We start from the raw sequence: 10,965 nt of genomic DNA, 5'->3' as shown, positions 1-10,965 counted from the left end.
CCCCAGGGTGGCAAATGGGGAACACATGCAGGGTCTCATACCCCAGGGCGCCGCCCTATAGGGACACTGTAGCTTTGCTCTTGCAGTGGTGGAATGAAAAGGAAGGGATTCCTGTGGGCTCACGGAGGCTCAGGGTGAGCTGGGCCTTTAAGGCTTCCAGGGAAGCTGAAGACCTTGGTCACTCATTGGACGGCGGTGCTGTCAATCCTTGACTGCTGGCAAATGAGCTTAGAGCCGGCGCTGGAGGAAGTGGCCCTTGGTTGACCCTTCCAAGGTCCGCCTCCCGTCGCCAGCCAGTCAGGCTCTTTCCCGCCCTGTGCGCAGCGGCCTCGGCGCAGTCTCGGTGGAGCGCTCCACAGGCCGGCCGTTTGCCCTTCCCGTGGCGGGGCGCCCAGAGGCATCTTCGCAGACTCTTGTCCCCTGTGCAGCCGGCTTCTCTGCAGCCCCCACCCCGTGCCGGAGGCCCCGCTGCCAACAGCGTCCCCTCCCTCAGTGACACTTAGCCCGGCGGCCGCCATCTTCCCCGCGATCGTCACTGCAGCACGATGCGCGTCCGTCCTGCCATGTCTGCCACAGAGGAGCGCGGCCCGATTCCATGTGGCCAGGACGGAGCTGGTGGCTGGGCGGGTGGTGACCCCAGTCCCCTCGGGGTCCGCGCATCCCCTTCGGGAGGGATGGATGGAGTTGAGGGGGCCGCGGCTTTTCCGGCCTCCCTGGAGCTCTCCAGAGCCCTTCACGGGGAGGATGGTGGGCAGGAGGCCGCCCAGGCCGCAGTGGAAGAAGACTGGGATGTAGAGCTGGTGGAGGAGGAGGAGGAGGAGGAGAAGGAGGAGGAGGAAGTGTTTGAATTAGAGATCCACGGGGAGGATGGTGGGCAGGAGGCCGCCCAGGCCGCAGTGGAAGAAGACTGGGATGTAGAGCTGGTGGAGGAGGAGGAGGAGGAGGAGGAGGAGGAAGTGTTTGAATTAGAGATCGAGGACCAGGAGGAGGATGAGTACCAGTCAGAAGAGGGAGACGAAACTGAGGAAGAGGTCGAGGAGGAGGAAGAGACAGAAGAGGAGGACGAGAATGGGCACGAGGGCGCGGGAGTGGTCGCGGGCCACGGGGCCCCTACGGCGCAGTTTCAGTCCCTGTTCCGGGATCTGGTCCATTGCCGTGTGCACCACAGCCACTACAACGACCGTGTCCTGGTCGGGCCCCACACCGGCCGCGTGATGGTCAGGCGCCACTCCCGACGGCCCTCGGACCCTGCAGAGGATGCCGCGCCTCCTCAGGAGCAGGAAGACCTGGGAGAGGCAGGTGAGGTCTGGCGGGGCGAGTACCAGGCAGAGGGCAGCCCGCCCTGGGAGCCGCAGGAACCTGCAGAGGGGGCGGCATCCCAGAAGGCAGAGGAACCAGCGGCGGCGGCCGAGTTCTGGGCGGGCGAGGTCCTGGCTGATGCCTCCGAGTCGTGGGAGGCTGGGGCGTGTGGACCTGACGACGGGGCCGAGGCTGGCGAGGGGCGGCCCAGTCCCCAGGCCCTTGCAGCCCCTGCTGGGGCATCGGCCTGAAAGGCAGGCCGCGCTCAGCGCTGGCCTCCGGCGGTTAAGCAGCGGGTCAAAGCTCTCAAAAACCTTCAGGCACGATATGCACAAGTAGAAGCCCAATTCTCTAAAGACCTTTATGATCTTGAGAAAAAGTATGCTGCTTTCTACCAACCTAGGGGCAAACAAATGGCATACCTCACTTTTGGTTGACGGGCTTCTAAAAATGTAAAGATTCTCAGTAGGATGACCTGAGAAAATGATGAAATGTCACAGGGGCACTTTTCAGTGGTTGAGGAATCAGTGAGCTTCGCGGTAGAACTTGTCTTTAAATTGGGTGAACATTTTCCAGTGACGTTCTGGCAGAAACATACAAAAATGCTCTGAGAATCAAATGATTTCGATCCCTTCTCCAAAGGGCCAGAAATAATCAGCAGCACAGTGTGTGAGATCTACTGGAAGGAGGGGAAAAATGTTGTGAAAACTGTCAAGCAGCAGAAGTGTGAGGCCCATGGAAGTGTTGTATCAACCAGTAGGAACACGGCCAGCTCTTCTTTTTATTATTTATTTATTTATTTATTTATTTTTTGACATATTTCTCTTCTCCAGAACCTCCTGAGGGCAGAGAACTAGATTCTGCTGCTGGTTTTAAATCGGGAAATGTTTCCCACCACCTTGTGATGCCAAAGTCCGTATCATTCGACACTAAAGAAGAGAGTGCACATCAGTATGAAAATGCTGAGGAAGAGAAAGAGGATGGAAATGAAAAAGCAGAAGAAGGACCCAAAGTGGATACGGTCTCAGCAGAGGGCAGCTCTGGAGAATACGGGTATTATTGTATAGTGCAACCATTCCTGACATATACCTGTTACTAACAGCTTTATGTTTTGTTTTGTTTTGTTTACATACTTAATTTATTTTTGGTTTATTTTTTTAACATCTTTATTGGAGTATAATTGCTTTACAGTGGTGTGTTAGTTTCTGCTTTATAACAAAGTCAATCAGCTATACGTATACCTATATCGCCATATCTCCTCCCTCTTGCGTCTCCCTCCCATCCTCCCTATCCCACCCCTCTAGGTGGTCACAGAGCTCCGAGCTGATCTCCCTGTGCTATGCAGCTGCTTCCCACTAGCTAGCTATCGTGTTTTAAATTTTTTTTGTAAAGTAAATAAGAAAAAATTGTTGCAATTTAGTTTTGGAAAAACAGTTTAATGTTACTAATGGACTTGTATTCTAGATGATATAGAAGGAAGTGTGTTCTGAAAAGTATTTCATTTGCAGCCGCAAGTCCTTTGTCCTGGGGCTTTAAGACTACTACAGATGGGAAATTTATCAGACCTGGAAATAGAGACCTATATGTTTTTAGAGGTCTAAAATATAGAGACCTATATTTTTAGAGAATGGTCACCAGAAGAAGCAGCTAAAGCGAGTAAGCTGTGCACTAGCTGTACCTTCATCCCCTGGCCACAGAAATGGAGTCTCTTGGAATAACAATGCCTTTGAGAAGGTGACTCCTTACAAAGTAGTAAAAAGTTAAGGATTTCACATAAGACTGCATTTCATGAGTAGTTCTCAAATATTAGTTCAATTTAGATTTTTTATTCAAAAGAAAAGAAAATTAGCCATAGTAAGATTATTGGCGATCCCTGAGTCGGTAATTCAATCTTAGTTTCTCCTTCCTCTACCCATTCATCTTTTCCTTTCTCTGTCTCATCTCTCTCTCTCTCAGTATCACGCTCTTTCTTTCTCCCTTTCTTAATTTTCACACCTGTGGATGTTTGATAACAGCCTCATTCTCATTTTACAGACGCGGAAACTGAAGGTCTGGGATTATAAGGGATTTATGATTTGTGTAAGGAGCATAGGCTCTTAAGGTGGAAAGACATTTAAATCACAGAGTGGCCTTTCAAGGAAAAAATCTAGCACTTATAGTGGTGGGCAAGAGAGAGATGAGGTTGGTGTGATGAAATGATGTGCACCCTGACAACCAAGGCTCTGGGTTACAAGAAGAAAACATTTTGTTCTCTCCTTGGAGAGCCAACAGATGTACATAGTATTGACTCATATTTAGAAAGTCCCTGCTGCATGTTATTGGTGTACAATTGTTAATTGACTCTTATCCCATCCTACAGTTGGAAGGCATAAAAAGAAGTGGACGGCGAAAGAAGAGATGAATTTGTTCTTCACGGATATTCTAGTTTTCATTAGCCCACAATACAAATTTTGTTCCAAAGTTCAGCATCCCAAAATGATATTAACTGACATCTGACTTTATTCTTACCTTTTACAGATAAATTTGATAGTATTGTTCACATTGAAAATAAAAGCTTGTTTGACGTGAATAAGCTGCAGATTTTTTTTTTAACCTAAATAACACTGACTCCAACGTATCTTTGTTCTATTTCTTTCGGCCCACCTTACTGTCATTGAAAGGGATTTCTTTCAACTATTTGGTAAGCCTGTTTCAAATCCTTTTATTGCAGCCTCAAATAAATTAAAATATTAGATTATAAACAAGTTGTGTGACGAGAGAGATGGTGGCCCAGCCTCTAGTATATGTTATTGAAAGGAACTGGCGGATGGCCTAGCTTGCCTGGAGACCAGATGGCGCTATTGGCCTGCCATGGAGCAGCAGCAGCAGCAGCTGGGAACTTGTTTGAAATGCAAATTCTCAGACCCTGCTCCAGACCTACTGAATTGGATATTCTGAAGGTAGGCTGCTAGCCATCGGGTTTTACAAGTCCTCCAAGTGCTACTGAAGCACACCAAAGTTTGAGAACCACTGCTTTAGAGCAATGGGGGAAACGTTTAAGTACACCTACGGTAGGACCAGCCTTAATTCACTGACTTGGTACTGTTGCAGGTAAACTGAACAGGATGGTAAGATCTGGACTGAGGAAGACACTAGAATTCTCAGGGGCCTGAGACACAAAGAGCTCCCGGAGGGATGTGTTAGTTTCCTAGGGTTACCGTAACAAATTACCACAAAGCAGGTGGCTTAAAACAACCGAAATTTGTTCTCTGACAGTTCTGGAGGCCAGAAGTCTGAGGTCAAAGTGTCGGCAGGGTTGGTTCCTTCTGGAGGCTCGGAGGGAGAATCTGTTCCATGCCTCTCTCCTAGTTTCTGGTGGCTGCTGTCAATCCTTGGCATCACTCGGCTTGTAAATGCATGATTCCAATTTCTTTCTTCATCTTTACATAGTGTTTTCCCCTGTGTCTCTGTTTCTGTGTTCTTTCTCTTCTTATGAGGACGCCAGTCATACTGGATTAAGGGCCCGCCCTAATCCAGTATGACCTCATCTGATCTTTATTACACCTGCAAATACCCGATTTCCAAATAAGGTCACATTTACAGGTTCCGCGGGTCAAGACTTCAACGTATCTTTTGCGGGGACACAGTTCAGCTTATAACAAGGGGCAAAGATTCAGTAGTGGAAGGGAGAAAAAGATGAAGGAAAAACCTAGTTCCAAAAGGATAAAAGCATTATGATACCATGCACGTATGAAGTTTAAAGACATGCAAAAGTTATTAGATTGATTATAGATACATGTATTTGTAGTAAAAGGCATACATAGGAGTAATGCATACATATGTAGTATGCAGAAAGGTGTGTATGAGAACAATAAACTTATTTAAGACAGTGGTTAAATGTATGGAAAGAGAGGGAGAATTCAGTTGGGGAGAGGTACACTGGGTTTCAATTTCATTTGTAAGCTTACGTTTCTTAAGACGGCTGATGGTTGCATGGGTGTAGCATTCTCTGTACCTTTGTCGAGGTCTGAAATATGTCCTAATTTAAAGAAAATTAAAGGAGGAACTGGGCCTAATATCTGGAACTTCTTTAAGGGAAAAAGGTGAAGTGGTACTTGAGCAGAGCAGAGGACCATAGAAGGGGAGAACCAGGGGTTTGAGGGTAGAAGGCCTTATTTCTATATTTAGTTAAGGCTGCCTGAGAGCTTGCTAGTTAGCATCAATACCTTTTTCTATTTTCTATGCTAGTGCCTCACGTATCCTAGGGTAGATTAACATTATTTATTTACGTGTGTATCTCCCCAGCTGCCTAACGTGTGAGCTTCTGAATTGTTTGGAACTTAAAGGCTTTTATTTATTTCTCTCTCCTAAAGCACTGTGTTTCCTTCTTCGTAGATGCTTGATAAAGGTCTGTTAAAGTGAAGTTAGTGTAAGGTATCCGCAACCCTTTCCCCTGTCACTGGGGTTGACATTTAAAAATGCATTATCCTATAGTAACACAGGGTATTCCTTATGGCTAGAACAACAACAGAAAGCGGCACAAGGCCTTTTGTCACCATTGTTTAATGAAAGAACAGTCCAAGTAGAAATTTATCCATGTAGGGTCCCTCGAAAGGCCTCAGATTGGTTTGCTTCTGTATGGTTCATGCCATGCCAGCAGGGTGTGTATGTGTGTATTTCTGTGTTAATACAGTTAATGTATTAACTATAGTTAATATTAAAGGCCTTTACCTGGGCTTAAGAATTTTCGGAGGTTCACTTTATTTATTTATTTATTTATTTATAATTATTTTTTGGCCACGTCGTGTGGCATGCAGGATATCAGATCCCCGACCAGGGTTCGAACCCGTGCCCCCTGCATTGGGAGCGCAGAGTCTTAAGCACTGGGCCGCCAGGGAAGTCCCGGGAGGTTCACTTTAGACAAACGCCTGCACACCTCTTTTTGAGATAAGCCTTTTTTGGTGCATGCTGGGAGTCCGTGTCCCTGCCCCTTACCGAGCTCCAGTTCCCTAGGGCCCTGAATTTACTCCCCAGGTGGCCCCATGTCCCAAGCCCCAAGAGGCATGTGTGTTCCTCTTCACTGAGTCTGTGCTTCTGAGAGCTGAGTGGCACTGTCAGTGTTACAGTCTCAGGACTGAGAGGTATCTACGAGGCGCTGGCTGTGTATACAGGGAACAGGACACGTGGGCTACGTTACCCACGTGTATGCACCTGAAGCCTCTCATGTTGAGGGAGGAAGCTCAGGCTTGCTGCTCTGAGGGTCTGCTGTAGCTCTAACGTATCAGGCTTCTCTGAGTCTCTGAGAGACGGTCCTTAAATCAGGTCAGGGACGAATCCTGCATTTCCTGTTTCTCTGGGTGTTTGTGGGTTTTTCTGTGTCCACACGTATAAAATATGTTCTCAGTGAGCCCCTCAACCTTGAAAACTTTGTGCTCCTTGTAGGAAAAGACCTGTCTTGTCCCTCTCTGCCTCGTCCAGGAAAGGTTAGGATGTTCTGATATTTTCCTTGCTTATGGCTCCATCATCTGAAAGGATTTGATCGAAAAAATCTCCTTTTATTCCACTACCTGAGAGGTGACCATTGGGAGAAAAACAGAGGGGTAGGGTGGGTGCCGGAGTTGGAAACAGTTTTCTGTACCAGTTAGGGATATTCTAATGACACTAAAGTTAATGATGAAGAATCACTTTTACTCTAAACCACCTATTTTCAGATGCTCATAACTCCAAGGAATACAAATGAGTACACGTTTACAAGTCTAACAGGGCAGGATTCGCAGACAATGGTGTTCTGGGAAATGTGGTATTATCAAGTCCTGTGAATCACATCATATAGTAGGATCTGTTTTGAGGCATAAAATGTACATTTCTTAGAAGTCTGAGCAATGAATTGTGTGTGTTTACAGATAAGGAATTGATATCATCACCAAATCTATGAAGAAAATGAGTTTAAAACGATTCTAAGAGGCACCTAAAAGTTGGCTCTTCCCTCTCTCTCTCTCTCTGTCTCTCTCTCTCATCCAATTAGTTATTTACTCTGCTGCCTTTCTCTCCATTTTCCTGCGTTATTTTAGACCGCATCACTTCCTGACAAATTATGAACTGGTTCATGTACACAGAAGATAATACAGCATATATGTAAGGTATATCATAATAATATAAAAACCTGTGTACCCACCACCAAGCTTGAGAACTAGAACACGGCTAATGCCTTGGAAGCCCACCTGTGCCCTTCCTGCGTCATCCCCTCATTCCTCCCCTGAGGTAACCACGATCCTGAACTTTGTTAATAATTCACTTATTTATACATTCACGGCAGAGGAATGTTCCTTTAAATAATGTTATTTCTTGTCCATTTTGGATTTTATGTGAGTGTAATTATACTAGATGTATTACTTGCCTTACTCTTTCTCCCCCCCCCCCCAATTTTGTGTTTGTGAGATTTATCCATGTTGATGTGTGCAACTGTAGTAATCAGTTTTCATTGCCGTATAGTTATCCATCGTATGAAAATTCCACAGGGTGTCTATTTCCTGTTGATGGACATGTGGGTTGTTTCCAGTTTTATGCTTTTGCAAATTATCTTGCGACGAATTTTCTCATTCATATCCCCCTATGCCCACATGCAAGAGTTTCTGTAGTTTCTCAGTTGAGGGCAATTTTACGCACTGACCCCTCCGCCCCAACCAGGGTGACATTTGATAACGTCCGGAAACATTTTGGTTGTCATAACTGAGGGTGTGCTACTGGCATCTAGTGGGTGGAGGCCAAGGATACTGCTAAACATCCTACAATGCACAGGACAGTCCTCTACAACCCAGAATTGTCTTTCCAAAATGTCAACAGCTGAGTAACCCTGATCTAGAGTATAGGCCTAGGCATGAAATTTCTGGGTCGTAGGGTCTGCCCAAGTTCAACCTTACTGGTAACACCAATTATCTTTCAAAACAGTTGTACTAGTTCATACTCCCAACAGCAGAGGATGAGATTTCTATTGGCTCCACATTCTTGCCAACTCTTAGTATCATTACCTTCATTACTTCTTGCCTGAACTTTGCCCTAGTCTCCTAACCTTCTCCTACCTCCATGTCTTTCCCCACAGATACATGCTTCATATACTTGCTAAGTTAACCTTCCTAAAACCCAACTCTGGCCATGCCAAATTCCTGTAAGAAAATTTTGATGACTCTACTGCATACACAATAAACTTGGCATTTAAGACGCACACAAAAGGGCCCACTAGCTCTGTAGACCTAGTAATACCAACTTATTAGGTGGTATTCAAATAAGCCGCGCCCTTTCTCTGCTCTCTGCAGCATGTGTGTTGTTGAACACTTACCCTTTCTTAAGCCAGTTCTACATTCATTTCTAGGTCCATTAATTCAGCCAGTTATTAAATCTTTTAAATTTACTGAGTATTTGTCTTTCTCTGTCTCACTTGTTTCCCTTAACATAATACCCTGCAAGTCCATCCATGTTGCTGCCGATGGCAAAATTCTTTTTTTATGGCTGATTAGTATTCCTTTGTATATATACATCGCATCTTCTTTGTCCATTCATCTGTTGATGGACACAGATTGCTTCCATACACTGGCAATTATAAATGACCATGCTATGAACATTGGGGTGCATGCATCTTTTTGAATTCGTGTTTTTCTTCTTTACAGATGTATGCTCAGGAGTGGAATTGCTGGGTCGTATGGTAGATCTATTTTTAGTTTTCTGAGAAATATCCATACTGTTGTCCACAGTGGCTGCACCAATTTACAGTCCCACCAACAGTGTAGGATGGTTCCCTTTTCTCCACGTCCTCTCCAAAATTTGTTACGTGTGTCCTTTTGTGAGGTGATGTCTCATTGTGGTTTTGATTTGCATTTCCCTGATGATTAGTGATGTTGAACATGTGTGCATGTGCCCATTGGCCATCTGCGTTTCCCCAGAGACAGGAGTGGAGACTTCATTATTAAGGCTACAAGAAGCCATCATGGGGGTCTAATCTGGGATGTAATTTGTGTTTTAGAAATGTCACTCTGAAAGCAATGTGAAGAAAGGTCAGCGAGGAGGAAGAATGGAGTGCTCATTATAGGAGTGATTTATGTGAGAGATGCTGAAGTTCTAGACTAAGGTAGGGGTATTGAAAGCACATGAAGAAGTGTGTAGAACTGAAAGGCAACAGTTGATTGGCTGTGGGTGATAACTGGATGTGGAGATACGGAAGGTGTTGTAAGCGTAGAAGAATAAGCGGTGGTAGATGTATTGACAACTTAGTATGCCTGAGTGTGATCAGGAAAAGAGGAGAAACCCCAGGGAATTCCCTGGTGGTCCAGTGGTTAGGACTCGACAGTGGCCCGTGGCCCAGGTTCGATCCCTGTTCTGGGAACTAAGATCCCAGCAAGCTGCGCGGCACGGTCAGAAAAAAAAAAAAAAAGAACACCCAAAACCAAATCAATGGTGACACGAGGGAGAGATAGAAGAGGGAGAGTGCAGATGGGCAAAAACTAGAGAGGCCAAGGAATAGGAGGGCTCAGTGAGATAAAAGAACACGTGTAGAGAGAGTAGAAGAATGAGAGAGCAGCATGGCTAGGCGCTTGCGGTCCAAGACTGGGATATTTTCATTTTAGAAGTGAGAGGTAGAATAGTTTAGGGTAAAGAATAAACCAAAGTGTGTCCCCACCCCTCCCCGCCCATATACACTGCAGATGCTTGGACAAAATGATCGGAAATGACCTTTTCATTTTTGACAAGCAAGTATTGTCTCTACGAGGATGCCTGAGTGACCAGAGACAAGGGGTGCAGGATTAAGAGCAGTAGGGCTGGGCTCAGCTGACCCACTGCTGTTGTGATGGTTAGTTATAGAGGGATCCCCCACGTAAGTATGTGGCTTAGTTCTATGTGGATCCGCCCCGTAAGTGAGAAGAAAGCACTTACTGCAATAGAAGGAAAAAGAGGGGGAAAGGAGAGGGGAAACGAAGGTGTGAAGATGCTCTGCTGGTGAAGAGAAGGAAGGAAATTAAGAGAAACATTTAAAAAACGTGTGATTCTAAAATGGTTAAAAAGAAAAAGTGGGGTGCTTGAGAAGGGGTCGAGGTGGGGTAAAGAGTTCAGTTTTTAGCTGTACAAAACACTCAGCCACCCCAGGAAGTTCCATGCAACTAAAGCTTTGCAATATGCTGGGCACAAGCAGTCCCAGCTCTTCTCACCAAATACTGAAGGAAAGGGGAAGGGGGAGAATGTTTGTTTGAATATTCTAGTTGACCAAGAGTGAACCTGAAATCCATTTGGATTTCAACACTTTTAAATGGCATGCCTCCACGAGGTCCAGCGCTGGTGAATATGACTGAGGTTTATCTGTTCATTGCCCATCTGGCTTATGTGCTCTGAAGAAGCCTCTTTCTGACCTTGCTTCATCAAGGTACCAAGATGGGAAGGACGAAGGGTAGTGAATGAGTGGAAGCATTTCCTCTTTCTCTGAGATATTTCTATTCTATGTGGCAATGTTCAGGGTAGCGGAAAGAAGAGAAGCCCTCTAGCAAAACTGTAAGGCTTTTTTCCCCCACATGCTGGGGCCAGAATGCTGGAGCATTACAGTGGCCTGCTCTCCAGGGGCTCACTGCCTTGAAGATCCGATACACTGACCGTTGCCTTCTTTTCCCCTTCAATGCTGGCAGCCAAGAACCCTCACTTCAACTG

The sequence above is a fragment of the Balaenoptera acutorostrata genome, chromosome X (assembly GCF_949987535.1).
Source record: "Balaenoptera acutorostrata chromosome X, mBalAcu1.1, whole genome shotgun sequence".
Classification (NCBI taxonomy): Eukaryota; Metazoa; Chordata; class Mammalia; order Artiodactyla; family Balaenopteridae; genus Balaenoptera; species Balaenoptera acutorostrata.
The sequence above is the reverse complement of the archived record's forward strand: the minus strand, read 5'-3'. Positions refer to the sequence as shown.